The sequence below is a fragment of the Silene latifolia genome, chromosome 8 (genome assembly GCF_048544455.1).
Source record: "Silene latifolia isolate original U9 population chromosome 8, ASM4854445v1, whole genome shotgun sequence".
Lineage (NCBI taxonomy): Eukaryota > Viridiplantae > Streptophyta > Magnoliopsida > Caryophyllales > Caryophyllaceae > Silene > Silene latifolia.
The window spans coordinates 18,864,074-18,877,162 of NC_133533.1; positions in this window are offsets into that span (position 1 = coordinate 18,864,074).

Below are 13,089 nucleotides of genomic sequence, written 5' to 3' on the forward strand. Positions count from 1 at the left end.
TTTTTTTTTACAAAATCCACTTTGCATAAGAGTGGTTTAGAAATTATCTTATGAAATTTTAAATATGACATTCAGATAATGGTAGATAGTTTGGCTTACTTTTTAATTATAGTTTTATAAATTTAATTATTATTCCATGCATGTCATATTGTCAATATAATTAAATAATCAATGAAAATGAATAAGAATTAATGGGGTGTAAAAATGTCATGTGAAATAAAATTGAATGTTCTAAGCTACCCTTTTAATTACATAGTGATTTCATGCAATGTTATTGATAATTGAGTATGTCATCTTCCTGCAATTTCAATACAAACCCAAAAACAATAACTAAATAATATTCTTACTATTAATAGATTTAAAACATAATAAGGATAAAAGGCGAAAGAATTCATTTAATTATCCATGTATGTATAGTTTACCTACCAACTTTTTGAATAAAAATGAAAATTAGGATTGTTATAATAGTTATATATGAATTTTTTTTGTTATTAATTATTGATTAATTTCAACAATTTATTCGAGGGAAGAGGAACAATTTTGTGAATTAAAAGGGAGATAAAAAAATTATGATAACTACAAATTATAATGATGGCGAGAGAAAACCAAAAACCATCCTACTAAATAAAAGAAATTAAAGGTTAAATAAATAAGTAGATTAATAACCAAATTTATGAGAGGAAAATAAAGAGTTTGTATTAATTTATTTTTTGTGTTTACAATTAATATTTTTTTTATTTTATTTTTGTACTTATAAGCATGTGACAGTTTTAAAGATAACTTTTTAATACATAATCTAGACTTTAATAATATTGTATATATATAAATAATCAAGTAATTAGTATAGATTTTTTAGTATTTACCAATAAAAAATCGACATGTGGATTAAAATTAAATGTTTTAAGTAGCCTTTAACTATATTGTATAGATACAATTTTTTTTTTATTTTTCAACTTCATTTATTCTCCTTCGTTCTTAATTTCATGTATTCGGTTTTTTTATTTCGAATACATATAATGCTACTCCATATGAAATATCTTGAAATAATTAACTTATAGTTAATGCGTATTTTTTTATTGTAGTTTTTTTAGTTAATTAAGTTTAAAGCTAATGGAATATGGATAGATTTTTAAAGAAAATAAGTGAAAATTAATGCAATATAATAATAAATTGATAATCCATGTCATATTAGTTTGCCAAGTCACATTGTTATTGCGTACGTGGCTTTTTTTCATCCCATATGGCATTGTCTACGTGGCCTTTTTAGGATAGCCTTTTAATAATGTTTTATAGATATCATTATTCATGGGGTTATGAAAAATTTAGTGCATATTTATCTTAGAAAATTTATAAAGGTTCTTAAATGATCACTTAGGTAGAGTAAGATGATGTCACTTGACACTTAGGCCCTGTTCCTTTGGACTTAAAGTCACTTAATTTCAGTTCACTTCAGATCCTATAAGTTCGATTCGATTCGATTCGAGATCCTATAAGTTGGTTCGGATCCTATAAGTTGATTCGATTCGAGATCCTATAAGTTCGATTCGATTCGAGATCCTATAAGTTCAGTTCAGATCCTATAAGTTCAGTTCAGTTCAGATCCTATAAGTTCAGTTCATATCCTATAAGTTCTTATAAATTTAGTTCAGAAAAGTTATATACAGAGTATTATTTTTAAAGACCGATACAAAAACATTTACATTAATTATTCGATACATACATTATTATTTAAAAAAAAATCACTCCTCTCATTAATAATTTCAGCATCACAATAGATTTGGGCATGTTTGATAAAAAGCAAAATAAGGCCATGTATTAGGTACGAAACAATATAGTCAAAAATATTTGGCGAGGCAATGGATCCGTTGTTGAGAATGATAGTGAAGATAAAAGTGATGAGGATTATGATAATATGGAAATAAATGGTTAGAAAAAAAAAGATATAATATGTGATTTATTTGTTATCGTAATGTAATCGTAGTATAATGTATGAACAAACCTGTAGGCACCAAAAATTTATTTAAGTGTCGAAAATTATTCGGGTCCAAACAGAAGTCAAATTGGGCTAAAATTGCAAACGTGCCGAGAAATGGGCCCGCAATCCTAAGCTAGAGAAAGCCCAACTTTTTCTCTATAAATAGAGCGAAGTTCATTCATTTCAGGGAGAGATAGAAAAAAAAAACTCGAAGATAGAAAAACTCGAAGAAAAGAAAAGCCCTGGAATTCTCTCTAAAAATCTCGTGAAATTCAACGTAAGCAGTCAACAAGCACAACAAATTCGTGCCGCCTGCGCAAGAAAACTCAAACATTCAAACTCGAATATTCAAACATTCAAACTCGAATATTCAAACATTCAAGAGAGACTTAAGTCGTTCGACCCTCTCAAGAATACAGGCCAACGTCGCGCGTAGAGTGCATACACCCTCTACACGTGCACCCCTGCAAAACGCACGCGCACCCCCTACGTGGATCGTGCACGCGTACCCTATTTGTTTAGTTAGAATCAGAGGATTATTAGATATTGTACACGAACTTTTCTGATATTAATAAAAACTCATTTTGTTTCCTTGTTTTGTATTTCAGTTATCGCAATACAAAATTTGTCGTTACAAATTTGGTGAACCCAACGTGAAAATCTCTACCTCTCATCTCTACTACTTTACAAATTAAGTCTACTGCTACAAGAATATGTCTACCAAGCAAGACACCTCTTCCAACACCCCCAAGAAGACCTACTCAGCTATCCTGCAAGGCACTCCCACTGCTGCTACCTCCCCAGCTGTGCAATCAGTTGGCATCAGCACTAGAGGAATGGCAAAGAAAGCTGCTATCAACGCTACTACTACTAGCCTACACTCTGCACATGTCCCTACCAGGCCACGCAAGATCTTCGTTGCCTCCATAGCTGCTGCTGCTACAACTATCCTTGCTGCCTCTACTCCTTCGCGTGAAGAGACTCGAAGTTCTAAGGTCGACAAAAACGCTTCCCCTTGCAAACCTAGGGCGTCGCGAAAAAGGAAGGATGCCTCCACTCCTATCAGCGCTTCAGTCATGGTGATTGCTGGTGCTACACTTGAGGAGCAAGTCCAAAGCATGGATAAGCTCCTTGAAAAGATGATGAAGGAGAATGAAGAAAAGAACAAGAAGATTGATGAACTTCAAAAGGAGGTGGTAGAGCTTCGCGAGAAAAATATCTCAAGTGAGCACACTGACTCTGACAAGGATGATGATGTAATACCCGCCCTTTTTAGAGACCCGTTGACCAGCGTTGACCGACCTTGGGGGTGGTAATGGCCCTTAGAATTCGTATCAAAGTTACCCTATGTTGTGAGTTAGGGGTGGTACTCGATAGAGTAGAGGTTACTCGATCGAGTAGCTTGATACTCGATCGAGTAGGGGCCACTCGATCGAGTAGGTTGGCCACTCGATCGAGTAGCGTCTTTTCAGCGAGGGTTTATAATCGCGTTTTGTTATATCTGCATGTCATTTCCGCCTCATTTCTTCAGATCCTTAGGTCGCCTCCTTCCCTTCCCTTCACCATATAACCTCCATGGAAGCCTTTGAAGGTCCTTGTGCCTTAGGAGAGCATAGCTTGAGTCGGGTAGCGGTCCTTTGCCAGGTTTCTTCTTGTAGGTATGTCGTCATCATCATCCGTATCCTTATCTTTGCAGTTAGGGTTTGCTTGGTAGTGATAGATGGTTGTGTTATGTATATAGGTGTTGCTTGATTGCTGGATATTTCGTGTGTTGGCATGGAATCGTTGCAGTCGCTTAAAGGTAGGTTCGCCTACTCAGTCTCTATGGATGGTCTAGTGTGTCGGTTGTTGTGTTGTAGTTGTATTTGTGTGGCAGCGTATATGCGGTAGTCGGTTGGTGTATACAGTTTGTTGGTTGTTGTTGTATTGCAGCTGTCTGTGATTGTTTGTCTCTGGTTCTCGAGGTGCGTCCTCGGCTGAGTGGAGTCGCTTGCAGGAGTGGCTTCACGCCCTAGTTTCGCCCTCCGTGGAACCCGCCATGGGAGGGGATGTGCACATTAATGGGACATGGTTATCGCTCGGTATGATGAGTGGGGATTTGGTGGGTACGACTGCGGTCCCCCACTGGCAGGGCCTGGTCCAGTGGACAGTCGGTGACGGAGATTGTTTGGAGTGGGTGTGATTGTGTGTGTTGGGTTGTGTTTGTGTTGTGTGGGTAATTGTTGTTGGTTTATGTGGAGTCTTGCCTCAGTTACTGACCTTGTGTGGTTGTCTTGTTTGTTCATGTGTCTGCCGTGTCCCTTATGGTGAGCAATCAGTCTTGGCAGGTGTTGATGTCGTAGATAGCTGGAGTCCTTGCGGGGATGAGTCCTCACGAGTTCCGATAGAGATAGTGTGTAGCTGACGAGTCGTATCTTTATTTTGTTAAGTTGGGTGTAACGCTTGTAATATAACTATAATTGTTCTTTTATCGACTTTTGATGATTACTTACCTCGGGCAACCGAGATGGTAACGCCCTTATATGCTAAGGAAGGCCTAGTTAAGGCTCCTCAGAATATGGGGGTGTTACAAAGTGGTATCAGAGCGACGATTTTGGAACCTGTAACCAATGAACACAATGAACGTAGTAAGTCTAATAAAATAAACCTGGTGTATGTATGATGGGAGCCCCAGCTGATGCTAGATTTTGGGTGAGTAGGCGCCCTCATTTCAAGATCTTGGCCCCATTGTACTTAAGCCAGTCACTGGGTATGGGAATGTGGAGTCCGTGAGTAGGTGCTTAACGTGAATGTGAATTGCGTTGGAACTATCCGTGGTTGAGTCTTTGTTAAAGTTGGTATAGGCATGATATTTGCGTTTGGATTGTGTATGGTGAAGTTTTGGTAGAATTAGTGAGCTTATGCGATGAATATGAAAAACGTAAAAGGCTTTATTTAATAGATATGCGTGAAAAGTGTGAAAGTGTATGCTGTAATATGAAAGTGATCATGTTGGTGTTTGCTTAAGGTTGTTAGAAATGGTGATTCCATATAAGTTTATAAGTCCTACCATAGCTATAATGATGATAGTTCAAGAAATGTTGAGTTAGGATGTGAGAAATAGCTAATGGTGATGCATTTGTACAATGCTTAATTGCTGAAAGTTTCCGCTTGCGTGGTGATTAATTTGTGTAAAATAATTTGCTATGTTGAAATTGGAACATGATAGGCTTTAATTTGTTTATGTAGAATGTACTTGGATGATATGAGGATATTCACCGTTAATTATATGTTTTATATTGACGTAAGCATAAGTTTGCTAGCAATGTGGTAAGACGAGTTTAGATATGATATGATGACGTAATTGTGTATATGAATGACTCAGTGACAGGTAAACCATGTAGTGTGCAGTTGTTGTAGCGTAATATGATATGAACCTTGTCTGATGAGACGACATGATATGTTTGAGTAGTAGTGGTGATATAGAAGTGAGTACGATAACCAGTGACGAATTCCGAACTTGGTTTGGAATCGACACGTGATATTGTTTTGCAGGAATCCTCAATTAATTTTATATTTCTGACTGAGTACTCAACCTTACTTGACCGAGTGCGAGTGCTTACTAGACCGAGTAGACCTCACTCGATCTAGTTAGGAAGCTATGACATCGGGATGTAGGAATTTTCTGCAGATACTCGACCAAATAGCACCTACTCGATCGAGTAGAGGGCACTCGATCGAGTACCCTAGGCACTCGATCGAGTAGGCTACAGTATAGAGGCTCTTACGGGTTTCTTAAAACCCTTATTTCTTCTCATTCCTCTTATTCTTTCTTCTTTATTCGAACCCTAAGCCCTAAAATCTCTCAAAAACTCTCCTATTCTTGAGGTTGTGGTGACTAAATTTGGGTGATTTACTTTGTTTAATTTCCGTTCTCTCACTTTCCATCTAATTAAGGTATGAATTTCTTCCCTATTTACATGTTTTATCACTTTGAACCTATTAGAATGATAGAATAGTCCGAAAATTTTGATTCATATGGACAAAAATTGCTTGTAATTGTCGTAATGTGATTCATATGCTTCCCTTTCATGATTATTGATGTTAATTATGCTAAAAATAGAGTAGAAATTGCAAAATTGGGGGCGAATTTTCTAGGGTTTGCAAAATCAAAATTGATTTTTGGATGTTTTCTACATGTTGAATGATGAAATTGAGTACTATATGTTACATATGTTATGTTAGAAGTTGGATTTTTGGTAATTTTCACCTTAAAACTTGCCTTAAAACTCCGTCTTAAAAGTGCCCCAAATTGAAATTCGTTTCCTATGACTAAGGTTTTGTGTTGGATATGAATGTATATGCAAGAGTTAAACTTTTAATTTAGTAGTGGTGATGTTAATTCTTGATGAATGTGTCAATATCATTACAGCTGTAGAGACCGTCTGACTAGTCTAATTGAGTTGTTGCTTCTAATGTTGAAGGTTGATGATGACATGTTTTAAGTTGCCTTTCTATGAACATATATGAATATTTCGCATGTTATCAAGTATTTACATGAAGTAGTATTTGAGCCATGGCTTGATAATCGTAGTGGTCGAGTAAATCATGTTTATCATGTTAAACTTTTTACAGCTATAGAGATCGTCTGAAATACTATAAACTGAATTTATGCATCAATTGAGAATTTGTTGGTGAAAGTGTGTACCTGGATGACTATTCAATGTTCAGTTGTGTAAATTCTATGTTTTAAGTGCCTATGCAAGTTTGTTTAAATTATATGCTGAAACAAATGCCAAGACTAAACATAGGGACCCGTCAGAGTAAGAGGGGGAGGGCTTCACAACCCGAAGTTGGGGAAGGTAGTGGACCCGTGGTACCCGCTGTACCGGAATACCTTTCGGTGGTTGTAAACTTTAAACATAGGGAGAGATTTGTGGCGTTGCAAAAATGCAAGATGAGACCCACCCGTTGTGTGGATACCACACTTCTTGAGGACTTGGGAATTGAGACGGATGTCCGTCACATCTTTGAGACTTTGGGATTTATGGGGTTGTATCGGTTGAGGAAGCATTCCTACCCTTTTCTGACTTTGGAGTTTATGAGCTCGTTTAATTACGAGCCAGCTGCACAAACTGTTGAGTTCCGTCTTATGAACACGAGTTTCGTGTTGACTATGGACCTTTTTGCTTCTTACCTTGGGTTGGCCAAGCCTCCCAAGGATTCCATCAGTGAGATTCCTTCTGAGTGCGGTGTTTGCCGCCTTATGCCTTGTCTTTCCGGAAAGTCAGCTCCCACCTCTAACAACATGTTGATTAATGATGTTCAACATGTTACTTTGAGGATCTTTCTTCGTTCTATTTCGAACCTTCTTTATGAGAGGTCGGATATGAGTAAGCTGAACAATCATGAACTGTTGCTTTTGATGTCTTATCTGAACTCGGAGCGGACCGAGAGGGTGGTCTTCAATGCTCCTGCCATGGTGTGTGCTAGCCTTGCCTTGATGGCTACATCTACCACTCGGCACTTGAGTTGTGGTGCTCTTGCCACCCGGCTAGCTGAAAAGCTAGCCTCCTTTGAGGCTTCTTCTGAGTATGTTCCCCTGGCTACACCGGTGCCTACTATGGACATAGACTACTACCTCGACCGGAAGTGGTTGAGAACTTTAGCTGATGGTGGCCTAGCTTGGAGAGTGTGGGGTATGAGCTGGATGAAGATCCCGGCTCCTGAGCACCTCCCACCGACAGAGCCGTTGACCCGGTGGTGGTAACTGATGACTCCGATGAGGAGGAGGAGGATGATGATGTACCTCGGCAGTTGCAAACATACCTCATTGATGACACGATCCTTCAGGTGATGCCTGAGCCGAGGAAGGGGGAGAACGTGGCAGCGGTGGAGGAGAGACCCAGGTTGGGGAGAGGACCCCGTCGTGTGAGGGAGAGGACAGCTGAGACCGGACCACGACCAGCAGCACCACAGCAGCATCACCCTTTTCCTTGTTACCCCTACCTCGACACCCCAGAGACGCGTTCGAGCTACTTGGCAGAGAGAGTGTCATCTACTTTGACACTCCAGAACATGCATGAGATGGCGTATGCTCAGGGGATTGGGACCGAGGGACCACATCCAGTGTGGTGGAGCGGAGTTGGGGACTATAGTGGGGTTTTCTACTCTTACGGGGTGGATCAGTCAGCCTGGGGGACACCACAGTCCTTTGCTTTTGGCGGTTGATGCGGGTATTGGGTCATCGGGAGCAGGCACCTCGGGAGGAGATGGTGGTGGAGATGAGGTGATGGATGAGCAGCAGCAGCAGCAGGAGTGACACTCCTCTTTCTTCTCTTTGTTTATAGTTGATGATGTTGGATGATGGTAGTCGTCCTTAGTTAGAACTTTTATTTTGGTTTGTATGGATGGCCATAAGGCCGGATTTGTTTAGCTTGAACTTGTTTGCAGAATTTTGGGGGTCGGTTGTCATCCCGACTCGTGTTTTGGTGACGTTTTATATATATACATGGTGTTATGACAGGATTTTCCAAGATTTTGACCTGTAGGTACTCGACAAAGTACCTCATAGCCGGCCGAGTAGCTGCAGGTTTGACAGGGTTGGAGTGTTCTGATCTCAGGGCTACTCGATCGAGTAGCCAAGACACTCGATCGAGTACCCTATATACTCGATCGAGTAGCACTGTTACAGGAACTTTTTGATAATTAAAATTGTTTGATGGTTATATAGTTACATGTTTTGATGTTTAATATGGTTATTGATGATTAGTAACATGTTTGAACCGTTAATTTCATATGTTGAAAGCCGTGTTTGAATTTTAGATGCGGATTCATAACAAATAGTGGAGTAGAAATTGTTTCTTATTGCATTCATCTTACATCCGTAATGTCCACTAATTATATTTCACCGGAGTTATGTCTTTTCATGTACATATACATATGGTACATACAAGCATTCTTGACAGTGACTAGTTATTCGATGTGGTTGCATACGTTTGTATGGTTAAATGGGTGTATGTTTAATGAGTAATGTCAATAATGAATAATATGGTTTGGATATATATGTCGAAATGTAAGTAGTAAGTAACATGTGTAGTAATTCGGTGGTGAACTTCGGGGACGAAGTTCCTTTTTAGAGGGGAAGAGTAATGTCGCAAAATAAAAAGGCCGATTTTGCAATTATTTTGTTGTTTGTTTATAAAGTTTTCTATTACTTTGGTTACACTTCTTGTATGAAAGGATAATTGTTTGCACCTGTTCGTTGAGTAATTTGTGTGTTAAAGTAAAAGTTGATAGTGTGCTTTAAAAGACGGTCATAAAGAGATAGTTATGATGTCATGTGGTGGAATAGAATCGTATCAACATAGTTGTGTTAATGGGATTTGTTTCGTGTTGATGATTATTGCTAGTGAAAGTGTAATCTCGTAATGTGTTGGGTAATCGTTGGTTGTGCCGGTTCGTGTTGTGAGGTTGGTATTTCAAGTAATAGCTTGTAAGAGTCGATCTATATGGCGTGTTAGACAGTTGATGATGATGACATGGGGGATGGTATTTCCGGGGAGTAGTGACCTATGTCGAAAGAATAGCGATGTCGTCTTGTTCCCGTATCTTGTGCTTTGAGATAGGTGAGTTGAACTTCGGGGACGAAATTCTTTTTAAGGGGGGAAGACTGTAATACCCGCCCTTTTTAGAGACCCGTTGACCAGCGTTGACCGACCTTGGGGGGTGGTAATGTCCCTTAGAATGCGTATTAAAGTTACCCTATGTTGTGAGTTAGGGGTGGTACTCGATAGAGTAGAGGTTACTCGATCGAGTAGCTTTGATACTCGATCGAGTAGGGGCCACTCGATCGAGTAGGTTGGCCACTCGATCGAGTAGCGTCTTTTCAGCGAGGGTTTATAATCGCGTTTTGTTATATCCGCATGTCATTTCCGCCTCATTTCTTCAGATCCTTAGGTCGCCTCCTTCCCTTCCCTTCACCATATAACCTCCATGGAAGCCTTTGAAGGTCCTTGTGCCTTAGGAGAGCATAGCTTGAGTCGGGTAGCGGTCCTTTGCCAAGTTTCTTCTTGTAGGTATGTCGTCATCATCATCCGTATCCTTGTCTTTGCAGTTAGGGTTTGCTTGGTGGTGATAGATGGTTGTGTTATGTATATAGGTGTTGCTTAATTGCTGGATATTTCGTGTGTTGGCATGGAATCGTTGCAGTCGCTTAAAGGTAGGTTCGCCTACTCAGTCTCTGTGGATGGTCTAGTGTGTCGGTTGTTGTGTCGTGGTTGTTGTAGTTGTAGTTGTATTTGTGTGGCAGCGTATATGCGATAGTCGGTTGGTGTATACAGTTTGTTGGTTGTTGTTGTATTGCAGCTGTCTGTGATTGTTTGTCTCTGGTTCTCGAGGTGCGTCCTCGGCTGAGTGGAGTCGCTTGCAGGAGTGGCTTCACGCCCTAGTTTCGCCCTCCGTGGAACCCGCCACGGGATGGGATGTGCACATTAATGGGACAGGGTTATCGCTCGGTATGATGAGCGGGGACTTGGTGGGTACGACTGCGGTCCCCCACTGGCAGGGCCTGGTCCAGTGGACAGTCGGTGACGGAGATTGTTTGGAGTGGGTGTGATTGTGTGTGTTGGGTTGTGTTTGTGTTGTGTGGGTAATTGTTGTTGGTTTATGTTGAGTCTTGCCTCAGTTACTGGCCTTGTGTGGTTGTCTTGTTTGTTCATGTGTCTGCCGTCATCCCCTATGGTGAGCAGTCAGTCTTGGCAGGTGTTGATGTCGTAGATAGCTGGAGTCCTGGCGGGGATGAGTCCTCACGAGTTCTAATAGAGATAGTGTGTAGCTGACGAGTCGTATCTTTATTTTGTTAAGTTGGGTGTAACGCTTGTAATATAACTATAATTGTTCTTTTATCGACTTTTGATGATTACTTACCTCGAGCACCCAAGATGGTAACGCCCTTATATGCTAAGGAAGGCCTAGTTAAGGCTCCTCAGAATATGGGGGTGTTACAGATGATACTGATGAGGACGATGACAAATATGATAATGGAAAGGCTTCTGGCAATGAAATTGGCACCTTCACTGAAGAGAAGTTTCAGGAGTTGATAGCTAAGACAATCAAAACTCAGCTAGGTGAAAGTTCGACAAGCAGTGGGCGCTATGTCAAGCCTTACACTAAGAGGATTGACAGTTTGCGCATGCCTCCTAGTTATCAGCCTCCGAAGTTTCAACAGTTCGACGGGAAGGGAAATTTAAAGCAACACATCGCCCACTTCGTCGAGACATGCAACAATGCTGGAACTAATGGTGATCGTCTAGTCAAGCAGTTCGTGCGTTCCCTTAAAGGAATTGCGTTCGATTGGTACATGGATTTGGACTCGGAGTCAATTGACAGTTGGGGTCACATGGAAGAGGAATTCCTCAACAGATTCTACAGTACTAGACGCATTGTCAGCATGAGTGAATTGACAAATACAACCCAGTGGAAAGATGAACATGTCGTTGACTACATCAACCGATGGCGCGCACTGAGTCTGGAATGCAAGGATCGCTTAAGAGAAGCCTCAGCGGTTGAAATGTGCATCAACGGGATGAGCTGGGATATTCTATACATCTTGAAAGGCATCAAGCCTAAAAGTTTCCAAGAGCTTGCGATGCGCGCTCATGTGGAAATCACAATTAAGAGGCACAATCAGAGAAAAGCAACGCACTTTCAAAAGTATGATGAAAAGGAGGAATACCAAAATGTTGAAGAAGAAGCCAAAGAGACCATGGCCGTAAGTGTTAGCAACAAACCAATGAAGATATCCAATAATCCTACGCTCGATAATAAGCAAAATGCATTTATCAAAGATTTCAAAAGAGGGCGATCTATATTGAAAGAGTTGTTGGCTAAGAAGTATCCATTTGCTGACTCTGACCTGTCAAATATGTTAGATGACCTCCTAGAAAAGAACGTAATACAGTTGCCAGAGTCAAGACGACCAGAACAAGCTAACAAGACGACTAATCCCAACTATTGTCATTACCATAGATTGGTTAGTCATCCCCTTGAGAAATGCATAACTCCTAAGGAAAAGATCATGCAACTTGCCAGAGATGGACAAATCATCTTGGACCTTGATGAAACAGTAACAACTAATCATATTTCTATGGCCATGGAACATCCTATAACTCCTCCAATCCTAGCTTTACATGAAGTACAAAACGATTTCTCAAATGAGAATGGATGGTGCGTAAACATGATTCAGTTTGAAAGTCTAGAACCATTAGCTATTTGGAGCCGAAAGGCATTGTCGTCTGTAGCTCAAGCATCGGCAGACATAAGCCAACCTACAAAGAATAACAAAAGGGTGGATGGTCATAAAAATTGGGAGACAATAACAAGAAAGAAGCAAAGAGGGCAAGCAAAACTAGAAACACATTATGCCCAGCAACGAGGAAAACAAGGAAATAAAATAACTCTAGAGCAGCTAAAAGATCACATCAACCAAGTCAGTGTCAACACTATCTCTATCATGACAAATGAAGAAAGTGGAGAGGAAAACAATGTACCTCTTCCAACAACGTTATCCGTCTTTGATAGGATACGTCAACCTAAAACGAGACCACGTTCGTCTGTATTTAATCGACTAGGAAGACCAGCAGCTACAGAGGAGCGACAACTACCTTTGAGTAATCATCGATATGTCTTCAAGAGACTAAGCTCGCGCAGAAGACGCTCGGTCACGTCAGCCATTTCATTGCATGTAAAAGAAGAGACTTTGGTGCTTCACCGCTTAAGTTCTACTACAAACGGGGTCTTCAGCCGCCTAGAGATGTCCATAAATACCCGTCACAGTGAACATCGATATTTTGCTTCAGCAAATCAAGAAATCAAAGAAGTGAAAGATAATAGCAACGTCAAAAGTCTCATTCCTTCTAGTACGAAGCGTATGGAGATAGTAGAAATCATTGAAGTAGAACCCCTCAAAATAAAGAGACGAATTACATCACTCACAAATCAACAGAAAACTTCTAAACTCGATAAAGATGGAAATAACGAAGAAATACCTGCTCCCTTGTACGTCAAATCCAAGGCGAGCAATATTGATAATGCTACAAAATAAGCAGGTTTCAACCTCCTAAGCAAGAGGATAA